Here is a 13,904-nt window from a genome sequence, read left to right on the forward strand (position 1 = left end):
TTATCTCCAAGTCAATTTAGATAACAAAGCACATGGATCATCGGTCAAAATATCTTGGTGCAAATAAGGATAATGGCAGCAAAAGATTTGAGTGACTTCAAGATCATGTAGAGTAGAATGTGGAAAGCCAGTTGTGCTTCAAAACAATTAAGTCCAGATTTGACCAAGACAGAAATAAACCAACGTAAATAGTTGAGGGGTCTGGAGTACGGCGGGGTAGACATTAGAAAGTTAGGGCAGATATGGGTTTTTGTTCATGAAGGCCAAAATCTTCATGGAGATGGAAGGCCTCTAGCCCTTAGCTAAAATGTTGCTGGAATTCTGAACATGGAATCCAGCCCTGTGTGCCAGGTTTCATCGAGACCGTGAGTCCCTTGAGTCCACTCTGGCTCAACTCTAAGTGTCATGATAACGTAAAAGGAATTTCTTCAACTTGGCCTGTGAGCTAAGAATGTGTTTTGTGTATGTGTGTCTGCGGAGTGGCTTTTAATTTGAAAATGATTCCTTTAAAAATAACCAGCAGCAAGGCTTTAGTTTTCAACAAGAGGGAAGTTAGCCTATTGCCAAACTGTTGCTGTAATTTTTTATGTAATTAATAAGGTTATTATCTCAAAATATACATATAAGGATTAAAAGAAGCTAAGAATAACTATTCTTAGTTAGTCTAAGGATAGCTTCTGAGGAAGGGTCACTACACCTATAAAGACAAAAATGAGATCAGCCTCTAAAACTGCAGGCCCATTGCTCTTGAACTTTCTCTTTCCAAAATGAAGAGGCTGGAATTTAAAGTCAGCTTTGACAGCAGTGTTAGTATCTTATGTCAAATAGTCAAGTTTATTATTCTATCCAGGTAGATTTAATAAATAAGTAGGTTTTGGGAGAAGGCGAAGATTTCTTGTACCTTGCTAATTATATGACTATGTAAATCTTTCAATAGAACAGCACTGGATGTCTGAATGTTTTGCTCTCTTTGTCTTCCTTAGCCAACCCTCACTTCTCCAATCTATCACCAATAAGTAAAGGTTCTCATGCCTTGAACCATTCTTATAAACCTCTTCTACACTTGCTTCAACGCATCCACATTCTTGAGAAAGTGGGGGCATAATGAGAATTATTATAGCAGCACGCTATTCCAATCTATAATGCTCCCTCTGAAAGGGTAGTGGTAGCATTTTCAATGATAACTTTCAACTGAGAAATATATGAAAAAGACAGAAGATATAACTTGACATTCCTCTTGTCACTTTCATGACTTGAGGATGTCTAATATTTGAATGATTAAAAAATCTCAGTTTTGAAACTTCAGAGAAAATGGTCTCTTTTTACAAGACCATAAGGCCATAAGAAATAGGGACAGGAGTAGATCACTTGGCTTCTTGTGTCTTGTCTGCCATTCGAAAGCATGGTGGCTGATCTGATGTTCTACACGTCCACTGACTTGCATTTTTCCCGTAACCGTTGATTCCTGTACTGATCAATAATCCATCTATCTCAGCATTAAGCATACAGAAGGACTCGTCCCAACAGCTCCCTGTGGCAAGGAGTTCTAAAGACTCACAACTCTCTATGAAAAAAAAATTCCCCTCATCTCAGTCTTAAATTGGTGTTTCTTTATTCTGAGACTATATTCTTCTAATAAGTCTCAATGAGATCATTTCTCATTTTTCTAAACTCCAATGAGTAGAGTCCCAACTGTTTAGTCTTTGCTTATAAGGCAATCCCTGTATATAGGGGATCATCCTAGTGAACCTTCTCAGAACTGCTGCCTCCAATGAAATGATATATTTCCTTAAAAAAAGGGACCAAAACTGGTCACAGTTATTACCTCTATTAACAATCAATGACCTTAAACACTTAATTTAAATCATGTATTGATTGTCAATGCCCAAGAAAATGCTGGTCTGTGCCGCTTATCCTTATAGTTTTAACTCTTTGAGACACAGTTTCACAAGATATAGTTGAGAAAATGGCTCAGTATGGAGAGATCAGACAGAATTACACTGAAGTGTGTAGCAAAGTGAGACAGACTCTGATAAATGTATGTGAACATATGTACATATAATCAAGGGTTACTTAGGACGTGGAATGGAGTTGGGGGCAAACAGTGGGTGACATTATGTTTCAGATGTTAACATTCAATAGACAATGGCCTCAGATTATCTGTGGTAACCTGCATAATATAAAGATGGGAAGAAATAGCTTGACACAATCTGATTTGTTGCCTTTTAGAGTTTTTTTGCTTATGTTTGCTGTTTCCTGGAACAATAATTCAAAGCTTGAAAGAGAAATGTTGAATATGTAACAGCACAACTTCATATTTACCTATAAATAGCTTGAACATTTTACATCGCAAAGACAAGTCATTGTGGGCTTGAAACATTAAGTCAGTTTCTCGTTCAATAGACGCTGCTAGATGCACTGAGTTTCTCCATCTCTTTCAATTTTCATGTCAGATCTCCAGCATCCACTCTAGTTTGCTTTTATCACCACTATCTGTATCAGTTTTAGATAAGCCATATGCGATTCCATGCACTTTGATGAAATGCCAGTAACTGGATTCTGAAAAAGACCCTTTCAACTGATGAAAGTGCCTCAGATACAGAACTTGCATTTATGCAGCACATTCTATGGCCACAGGATGTCTCTTTGCAGCCATGAAGCATATTTGTTGTGAGTGCAGTCATTGTTTGCAATGCAGGGAGTATGGAAGACAATTCATCCCATCAATATTGCATAAACAGTAACGACCAGATAACCTGATTTAGTAGAGGTGTTTCAGGAAGGAAGATTTGCCAGTACTCCAAGGGGAATAACCCCACTCTTCTTTGAAATAGGAACTTCTATGTTCATCTGAGAGGGCACGTGGGCCCAGCTTATTGTTTCATCAACAAGGCTTGCACATTTGTCTATAATATCTGCATGTTGAAAACAAAATGCTATGAGGTAAATATGGGAGCAAACAGTTATTTCATCAATGATCTTCTCTTCATCATAAGATCAGAAGTGGGGAAGTTGGCTATTTATTGCAAAATGTCCAGCATTCGTGAGTCCTGAAATAGCCCAGGCCCAAATGCAGTAAGGCCTGGGCATTATCTAGGTTTGGATTGACAGGTGGTAAGTGACAATTGTGCTGGATAAGTGCCAGGCAATGACCATCTCCAATAAGAGGGACAAAAACAAAGTTGCTGGAAAAGCTCAGCAGGTCTGGCAGCATCTGTGGAGGAGAAAACAGAGTTAACGTTTTGGGTCCGGTGACCCTTCCTCAGAACTGATGGTGGCTGGGAAAACGTCAGTTAAAATGCACAAAATAGGGAGGTGGGTGAGGTAGGGACTCTATATTGGGGAAATGAAGTGTAGACTTGGCGACCGCTTTGCAGGACATCTACGTTCTGCTCGCAAAAAAGACCCTGAACTACCTGTTGCCTGCCACTTCAATGCACCACCTTGCTCCCTGGCCAACATCTCTGTCTCTGGCTTGCTACAGTGTTCCAATGAAGCCCAGCGCAAGCTAGAGGAACAACACCTCATTTTCGGCTTGGGGACCCTACAGCCCCCTGGACTCAATATTGAGTTCAATAATTTTAGGGCCTAAATTCTCCCATGTCCCAGCCCCCCACCCCATACACCAGGCCTTGTTACCACATAGCCTGCCACTACACACCCCCTGTTGTTAGTCAGTAACAGTCCCCATTAACAACTATTCACCCTCCCAGCCTGATCGTTAGCAATTCCTTTGTCTGTCCAACTGTCTTTCTCTCTCTTTGGGCTCTATCCTATCGTTTACTCCCTACCCCACCCACCTCCCTTATTTCTGCATATAAACTGACTTTTTCCCAGCCACCATCAGTTCTGAGGAAGGGTCACCAGACCCGAAACGTTAACTCTGTTTTCTCCTCCACTGATGCTGCCAGACCTGCTGAGTTTTTCCAGCAACTTTGTTTTTGTTCCTGATTTACAGCATCCGCAGTTCTTTTGGTTTTTATCCAATAAGAGGGAACCTAACATTTTCCGCTTGACATTCAACGGCTTTACCATCACTGATCCTGTTTCTATCAACATTCTGAGGTTTACTAATGACCAAAAACAACTGAGCTAGCCACACAAATACTATAGCAACAAGAGAAGATCAGAGGTTAGGAATGCAGCAGTGAGTAAATCCCGTCCTGACTCCCCAAAGCCTGTCCACTATCTGCAAGGCTCAAGCCAGGTGTATGATGGAATACTTCCCACTTTCCTGGATGAGCGCACATCCAACAAATCAAGAAGCATGACACCATCCAGGACAACAAAGCCCACCTAACTGTCACCACATCCACAAACATCTGTGCTCTCGACCACTGACACTCAGTAGCATCAGGAAGTAACATGTATAAGATGCACAATGGAAATTAACTAAGGAAATTAACTTGGAAATATATCACCATTACTTCATTTTAGCAAAGTCAAAATCCTAGAATTCTGTCCCTGACAGCATTGTGGGTGTACCTACAGAACATAGATTGCAGTAGTTCAACGGGACAATTCTCCAGCACCTTCTCAAGGGTAATAGGGGTGGTCAATAAATACAGGTCCAAACAGTGACAGTGCTCTTCACTCACACACAACCTCCCTTTGGAACATAAATTTTCACTAATATAATACCTATCACCAATCATTTCTATAAAGTATTCCACATAGATTTACTTTATCAAACCAAACATTGAGCAGGTCCATTTTTTTTAACGTAAAGCATTCATTTCATTATTTTAGTTACATATTTTCTTGATTATATTTAAATTTTAACAGATAGCACACATAGCATAAAACCAATTCGCTGTTAAAACAATTTTTCACCTAGTGAATCTCTACCGATAGTTTATTTTTATTTTGCAAGCCAGCTTATTAATGTAGCCTTAATGTCCATTTTCTGCTTTCCTGGGCAATTTAATTCATCCCTTGTTTTGGAAACCAAAATTTCATCCATGACTTGTAATGTTAATCCCATAATCACCCATTTAATCTCTTTAAATGGAACAGACACCCTGTTGTGCACAAAGCCAGCAAGTAAAATTTGTGCAAAGTAAAAATTAGCTGCTAAACCAAATCCCTTGCGATGTTAATTAACTTGAACTGATAATTGATTAGTCCACTTACTGTAGCAAATATGAATGCACACAGTGAAATTTGCAGAAAGCCAAATAAGCCTCCGTTAACATGATGAAATAAATTTTAGAATTGTTTAATTGACTACTGCACTTTCCAAAAATTTTGGAAACTGTAAGTCAAGATGACTGCAAGTAATACTGCAGATACAAGATATCTGAAATAGAAACATAAAGTGCTGGGAATACGCAGCAGGTTTGACAACATCTGAGAAGAGAGAAACAAAATTAACGATTTGAAATTATGGTACTTCGACCGAACTAAGCAATATCTGGCTGACGAGAAAATAACAACAAATGTCATAGTCGTGGGGGTATGATATTGTGAGATTTTAAGAACAACCAATTACAAGCACATTTTTGCTTCAAGACCTTTGAACTGAATATTAATATAGAAGACCTTAGACTGAAAGTCTTCAGATAAAGGTTCAGATAAAACCACAGCTTTTTTCAGGGGTGTTTACTTAAAGCTTGACAAACTTTGTTGTTAGTAGAACTGGCCGCAAAAGTCGTTGAAATGGTAATAGCTTTCCCTAGGAATGTTCATTTGATCTTCTAAAATGTGTGAAGCCTACCTGGCTTCGGAGAGGATACAGACACATTCTCTCCCTGTCTCTCTCAAACACATGCACGCACATACATATAAATCTATGGGTTGAATCATTTCATCCAAGATGTTCGTTTATTTGCAGATACATTCTATTTTGCTCAAAAACACAAAATTTGTAGTCACAACCAGTCAGTATGGCAAAGTTTTGGCAAAGATCTGTAGCTCGAGTTGTGGGTGAGGTTGTTGACTTGCTCACCGAGCTGGCTTGTTCTCGTTCAGAGTTTCATCACCATGCTAGGTGACATCATCAGTGGAGCCTCCAATGAAGCGATGTTATTCTACTCCGTTTGGAATTCCATTTCATCGGACGATCCACTGATGATGTCACCTAGCATGGTGATGAAATGTCTGAAAGAGAACAAGCCAGCTCAGCGAGCATTCAACAAATTCAGTCTGTGTAGCATCTTATGAATTCCTGCTTTTGGAATAAAACCAGCCTGATTCCAGGTTAAAACTCTGAGACAGACTCCAAACAAAGCCTCACACCTACAAATCAGTGTCTGACCTGAGATATCACCTTTTGTATATTCCTATCACTCTGCCTGGTTGTCTTGACAGCACAGCACTTTATAAACACTTTACTCGCTGTCTAACACTCTTGGTGACCTGCAGAGACTTATTATCTGACATTCCACTCACACCATTTGTATGATCATTTGATCTCTCTGCCCTTGATCTCTCTACCTATAAACTCTGTGTCTGTGTGCCCTGCTCTCTTACTGCACCTGATGAGAGGGCTGCCCTCCGAAGGCTTGTATGATTTCAAATAAATTTGTCAGACTACAACCTGGTGTCATGTGACTTCTAACTTTGTCTAACACTGGCACCTCTACATCATGGCTACCATCAACTCAGTTGAGAGAAATCAAAGTTAATGTTTCAGATCACGTGACTATAGAGTTCTGAGGAAGGGTCTCTCGACCCAAAATGTTAACTCTGATTTCTCTCCACAAATACTGCCACTCCTGCTGAGCTTTTCCAGCAATTTCAGTTTTTGTTTGTGGTCATAAATTCTCATCTGGGTCATTAATGCACTTGAGGGAAGAAAATCTGCCATCCTTACCTGGTCTGACCTACGTGTGACGCCAGACCCATAAATATGTAGTTGACTCTTAACTGCTCTCTCAAATGCCACTCAGTTCAAGGTCATATGTGGAGCACAATAAATGTTGGCCCAGCTTGTAACACCCATGTCCCATATGAAAAACAAAGTAAATGATATAAGTAATATGAGAACAATCCCTAGCTTCTTTCTTTCTATATAAATGGAATCTTCTGAGTAGCTTCCAATATATCTCCTATTTACCCTTTCAAAGGCCTTGACATCCTTTCTAAAGTATGGAGCACAACGTTGATCACAGAAATATCACTGAGGCTTAATTATTTGTTTGTAAAGTTGACAATCCTGGATAATTTTCGAACATCCTGAACAACTTGGTACAGATCAACTCAGGAAACAGTGCTTCAGCAGAGAATGGTGCAATTCTCTGATAGTCCCATTACCATTTTCTTGAAAGAAGTAAAACAGAAGAAGGGAGGTCTTTCTTAATAAGTGTAATCCAGCCAGAATAAGAGGAAATTAGAAAGCAGCCTCAAGGACAGTAGATAAGGAAACACCTACAACCCGAGATAATGTAGACCAGTCGTTCAATGTGCATTCAATGTTATTCACTTCAAGCACGATGTAAAGAACGAAGGCAGTTAGGGAAAAATACAGCTAGGGAAAAAAGCCAGGAACTAAAGTTAATACAGAGACCAGGAGCCACAGCTGGAAAAGAAGACTCTGAAGGCAGAATAGGACTTCAGAAGACTTCAAAGGTGCAGTTGAGTACAAAGTAAAAAGATCCTGAAAGCAAACCAAAACCTCGGAAGACTTCAAGACAAAAGAGTATAAAGTGAAAAAGTTCAAGAAGTTTGTGACCAGCAATGTGCCACAAGGATCAGCTGGTTCCAACGTTTTTTGTTACTTTTATAAATGATTTGGGTGTGAACAAAGGAAGTATGGTTAGTAAGTTTGCAGATGACACCAAAATTGGAGGTGTAGTGGACAGTGAAGAAGGTTACCTCAGAGTACAACGGGATCTTGATCAAATGGGCCAATGGGCTGAGGAGTGGCAGATGGAGTTTAAGTTAGATAAATGTGAGGTTCTGCATTTTGGAAAGACAAATCAAGGCAGAACTTATGCACTTAATGGTACTGCCCTGGGGAGTGGTGCTGAGCCAAGAGACCTTGGAGTGCAGGTTTATAGTTCCTTGAAAGTCAGGTCTCAGGACAATAGGATAGTGAAGAAGGCGTTTGGTATGCTTGTCTTTATTGGTCGCTGCATTGAGTATATGAGTTGGGAAGTCATGTTGTGATTGTACAGAACATTGGATCGGCCACGATTGGAATATTGCGTGCAATTCTGGTCTCCCTGTTAAATGAAGGATGTTGTGAAACTTGAAAGGGTTTGGAAAAGCTTTAGAAGGATGTTGCCAGGGTTGGAGGGTTTGACCTATAAGCAGAGGCTAAATAGACTGGGGCTATTTTCCCTGGAGCGTCGGAGGCTGAGGGGTGACTTTATAGAGGCATGAATAGGGTAAATAGACAAGGTCTTTTCCCTGGGGTGGGAGAGTCCAAAACCTGAGGACATAGGTTTAAGGTGAGAGGGGAAAGATATTAAAAGGGACTTAAGAGGCAACTTTTTCACAGAGAGGGTAGTGCATGTATGGAATGAGCTGCCAGAGGAAGCGGTGGACACTGGTACAATTACAACATTTAGAAGGCATCTGGATGGGTATGTGAATAGGAAGCATTTGGAGGTATGTGGGCCAAATGCCAGCAAATGACACTAGATTTATTTAAGATATCTGGTCGGTACGGATGAGTTGGACCCAAAGGGTCTGTTTCCGTGCAGTATATTTCTATGACTCTATGGTGGTACGTGACTCATCATGATATGATTAAACATATGACTTTGATCTCAATAAGAGAGAAGATACCAATCTATATTAGAATGTGAAGAAGACATAGGTACTACACAGAGAGCTATCCTTGATAGCCTCTTATTTACGGAATATGAGTATTGTTGCACATAAGGATGTGGTGAGCCCCACTCAGAGATAAGGAATGAGCCACCTCAAGGACAATGCATGTACAGACACCCACAACTCAATATATTCCAGACCAGTATCTTAATATACCGAGAGCCTGAACTGACTTCAGGTACAAGAAAAACATGTATAGCTCTTCTCTAATGGTAGCTTCTGAGAATGTGCATTAGGAGCTATGTCATAATGATGTGAGATCATAGGGAACTGGAACCCAGGTCCTGTCTTACTCTCTATTGTATATTGTTATACTTAATAAAGGTTGTTAATGAGCAGTTACCTAAGTATTTTGCTTCTTCTTAGGCAGTTCCTTGGGATGAAGGATGACTTTCATCCACTCCATTGTGGATTCAAAACAATTTCATGCTGGATCAACACACCGTGGTGCAAGAAGGGCAACTGGCGTTTCTTGAGATGGGTGGGTGGGTTTCTTCAGTTTTCATACATTCCTTCCACTGTTATGTGCTGCAACTCCTCCTGGGCTTGTCAGAGATGCTCAAAATGGTTGGCATCTTTGTGGACGTTTCCTCTCCAGTTTGGGTGGTCTTGGTCGAGAGATTCCCATGACTGGGAGGATGTGGTAGAAGCAGGAATATATTAGTTCATGTGCCTCATTTGGAGACAAGAGAATGCCAAGGGTTCTCTGTGATTCCATAATTGTGACCATGTTCAAGAAAGGTGATAAAACCAATTGTGATAACTGCAGATGAAATATCCCTGCTGTATGTCACAGGGAAGGCTATTCAAGAATCCTCCTCAACCATCTCCTTGATGAGCTCCTCCTGGACCGGAATTCTGTGCATCAAAAGGCATAGTGGACATGATATTTGGATCTAGCCAAGTCAAAGAAAAATGCAAAGAGCAGGAGCAACTTCCATGTATGGCCTTCTTTGACCTCACAGAGGTTCATCTACTCTATTGACCAAGAGGGACTATTGTGCATCCTCCACGAATCTGGCTGTTTGCAAAAATTTATCACCGTTCCGCACCTGCTGCAAAATGCTATGCAAGCTGTGATCTACGCCTAGCAGATCTACTACAGACCCAATACAAGTCCAAACTGGGGAAAAAATCAGGCAGTGACATTGCAAAATAGTTCTTCGCCAACTTCCTTGCTGTAACACTTCTCCCATATCCATGAAGATCCCTACAAGAGTGGAATATCTCTACAGGATGAGCAGGTAACTGTTCAACCTGCATTACCACCAATCCAAAACCAGGACAAGCTTAGCTTCTGTCATTGAGTTCTAAGTAACATCTGCATGTATGCACACTCAGAGGCTGAGTCCCAAGTCATCATTGATGCAATTACTGGTGTTATCAGCCCTGGTCACGGGGGTGGGTGGGGGAGCTCCTGATCTCCCAAGACCAGTCCAGAGACCTACATCTCATAGTCAAAGAACATTGGCACTAGATGTGTATTCTGTGTCATCCATTTCAATTGTATTGCCTCAGTCAAAGTTAAATGCCTTTCCCAAGGTACCTTAATTGCTGATTTCACGGAAATAAACGATTCAACTCTGCTTGATCCCTTGAAATAGGATTCTTCATCTTCTGCTGCAAATGATATTATTATTGGTCTTATTATCGGTATTATTGATATTGATTGGTATTATATGATATTATTGGTCTTGTTGCTCTGTTGAGCTGAATTTCACCAAAACTGATAAAACCTTACGAGACAAGAAAAGGTGGTCAAAGGTGTAGCTGTGGACAAACTCTGCACGATATAAGAGGTTTTGAAAGAGACTAATGAGAAGACCAAACAACTTATGGCTGAGCCAGTCAAAGGTCCATTTCAGTAATAGTGATAAATCATACACGAGAAAAATACAGATAATTGATGCCAGATCAGCAGAATTCTGCTGTAAAACTGAGATAGACATCACACCTAATCCAAGTGGAGACCAGCCAAGCTGAAGAATGTCTGAGCAAGAGACAAGAATTTTGCACTAGCTGGAAAGGATGAAATTCACCGTAGCAAGGAAAGGAGAACAGAGACTTATGTTCTTGTCAAGCCAGCGTTATCACAACATTTTGTGTGATAGCTTTCAAGAATGAATTTACCCATTGAATAATCTAGGTTTACTTGATTACATTATACAAAAAGGAAATAGTTTCCCTATATTTCTGCCTTGACTGTCTCTTGAATTGCAATTGTTAGTTTTATTGGATGTTCTAGGTTAGACCAGTTCAGTAATATCTTTGCATAATAATTGATTTTGCTACCAATGGATTGCTCTAAAATAAATGTGTTCATGGGACTGCTTAGAAAAGCGACCATTCATTTTACCTGATCTGATATTAACAGTTTCAAGAACCAGAGTTTTTTTACAGAGAGATGCCTTCCTATGAATGTACAAAATCCATGGAGGACATACATTGTTGAACTCTGAAGAATTCTGCAACTCTCTAAGCTTGCGATGTCGAGAAGTGCATAACTAAAAGCTAACAATATGAGATGCTGAACAAGAAATGTAATACAAATACAAGACAATAGAGCATAGAGAAGAAAGCAATTTATCCAAAGTGTGGTGAGAATGTGGAACTCACTGCCAAATAGATAACTAAAGCAAATAGTGCAGCAGTATTTGAGAGGAAACTAGACAGCTTTTGAGGGAGAAGTACATAGATGATTACAATGTTATGCTTAAATGATGAAGGACGGGAGCAATCTCAAGTGGAGTATAAATACTGGCATGGATTAATTTTAATCTTATGTAATGTAATGCAGTGCTGTCATGTTGCCATTTTTTGTCCATTGTAGAGAGTGCTACATTGCTGGAGGCACTGAGAGTTACATTAATCAAGGACCTGTTTCTTTTTCCCTATTGTTCAAGCAGATACTCATGAACTCAAGGCATTGTTCAAAAAAGAGCAGGGAGTTCTCCCAAGTACCTTAGCCAATATTTTCCTTCAATCTTAATTACATTTGCCACGTTTGCTCAGATAAATACGTTTCTCTCATGCACGAAAGGATAGTTTTAATCTCATTTTAACATGTCCTCCTTGTTTGCTTGTTTTATTCATCTATTAGCCAGTTTTTAAAGATCAGAGACACATTTTAATGAAGTGCAATTTTGGGAGGTAGTTTAGCAGTGGGTGGGTTAACTAATTGTTTATATTTGGCACTATAAATTAATAGTTTATATCTGGCTGTTATGTTAATTGGAGTCGCCGTATAATTTATTATGGGTGATAAAGGTTGGCACTGAAGTAATTAAACAACAATTAGACTAGTAATTACATTGATGAAATGTACCAAGATAGGATGTTTCCTTGCATTTAAGGAATACTATTCATGGCCAGTGGAATGAACTGTTTAATCTATGACTTGACACTGACAGTACATTAGAACAGTGTTTATAATGATCCTCCATACTACAGAAGTAGGAGCTTGATTTTGCTGACAAATAACTTAAAATACAATTTTTTTATGTTTTAATGTGTTTTATATGCAAACTGAATTTTAAATCAGGTATCATACAACCGTAACATATACATAGAATAATAGAATCCCCACAGTGCGGAAAGAGGCCATTTGGCCCAACCCTCCAAAGAGCAGCCCACTCAGACCCAGCCTCCCTACCCTGTCCCATAATCCTGCATTTCCCATGGCTAACCCACCTATCCTACACATTGCTGGACACTACGGAAATTTAGCATGGCCCATCCACTTAACCTGCACATCTTTGGGCTGTGGGAAGAATTAGGAGCATCCAGTGGAAACTCACACAGACACGATGAGAAAACGTGCAAACTCCAACACTTATTGAAATAACAGCCTTGTATAATGCAATGGATTAGCAATTGTGTTGCGTAAAATATCTTGTGATCCTTAAATAAGTAATACAGAATGGCCTACAGTTTGTCGTGTAAAATGTCAGAGTTTAACAGTTCGAGGAACATTTAACTCGTAAACTGTGAATTGCCTTGCACAAACTCCCACTTACACTTAACGTCCCAGTGACTATCAAGAAATTGTGGCAGTTGCGCATTTATTATCCTTGAGCTCACCAGGGAAAGATAGGGCTGTGTGCTCACTAACTGGTGAAATTTCTTTCCCTGCCATGCCACTCAATCTCTCCAGCCCAGAAAGAGGACAACTGAGCTCAGGATAAAAGCAAATTTCGAAAAGAAGAGATATAGCGGACTTGAAATTTTAACTATTTCTCTCTCCAGATGCTGAGTTTCTCCAGCATTTTCTGTGTTTCTTTTGAATTTAACTCAGAACTCTCATTTCAACAGGCAGTAAATTGTTGTCAAAAATTTTGAAAACGCAAAACCTTTTTTCGAACCTGTGAATAAACCCCATAAATGCCTGGGGATTGGTCAACAGGCATTTTGGATGCAAATCTAAATATCATTATACAATGAGAGACAACAAGGTGCAGGACTGGATGAACACAGCAGGCCAAGCAGCATCATAGGAGCAGAAAGGCTGACGTTTCGGGCCGAGACCCTTCATCAGAAAAGGGGGAGGGGAAGGGGGTTCTGAAATAAATAGGGAGAGAGTGGAAGGCGGATAGAAGATGGATAGAGGAAAGGATAGGTGGAGAGGAAACAAACAGGTCGAAGAGGCGGGGATGGAGCCAGTAAAGGTGAGTGTAGGTGGGGAGTTAGGGAGGGGATAGGTCAGTCCAGGGAGGACGGACAGGTCAAGGGGGCGGGATGAGATGTTAGTCGGTAGGAGATGGGGGTGTGGCTTGAGGTGGGAAGAGGGGATAGGTGGGAGGAAGAACAGGTTAGGGAGGCGGGGACGAGCTGGACTGGTTTTGGGATGCGGTAGGGGGAGGGGAGATTTTGAAGCTTGTGAAATCCACATTGATACCATTGGGCCGCAGGGTTCCCAAGCGGAATATGAGTTGCTGTTCCTGCAACCTTCGGGTGGCATCGTTGTGGCACTGTAGGAGGCCCAGGATGGACATGTCGTCTGAGGAATGGGAGGGGGAGTTGAAATGTTTCGCGACTGGGAGGTGCAGTTGTTTATTGCGAACCGAGCGTAGGTGTTCTGCAAAGCGGTCCCCAAGCCTCCGCTTGGTTTCCCCGATGTAGAGGAAGCC

The sequence above is a fragment of the Rhincodon typus genome, chromosome 6, assembly GCF_021869965.1.
Source record: "Rhincodon typus isolate 14 chromosome 6, sRhiTyp1.1, whole genome shotgun sequence".
NCBI lineage: Eukaryota > Metazoa > Chordata > Chondrichthyes > Orectolobiformes > Rhincodontidae > Rhincodon > Rhincodon typus.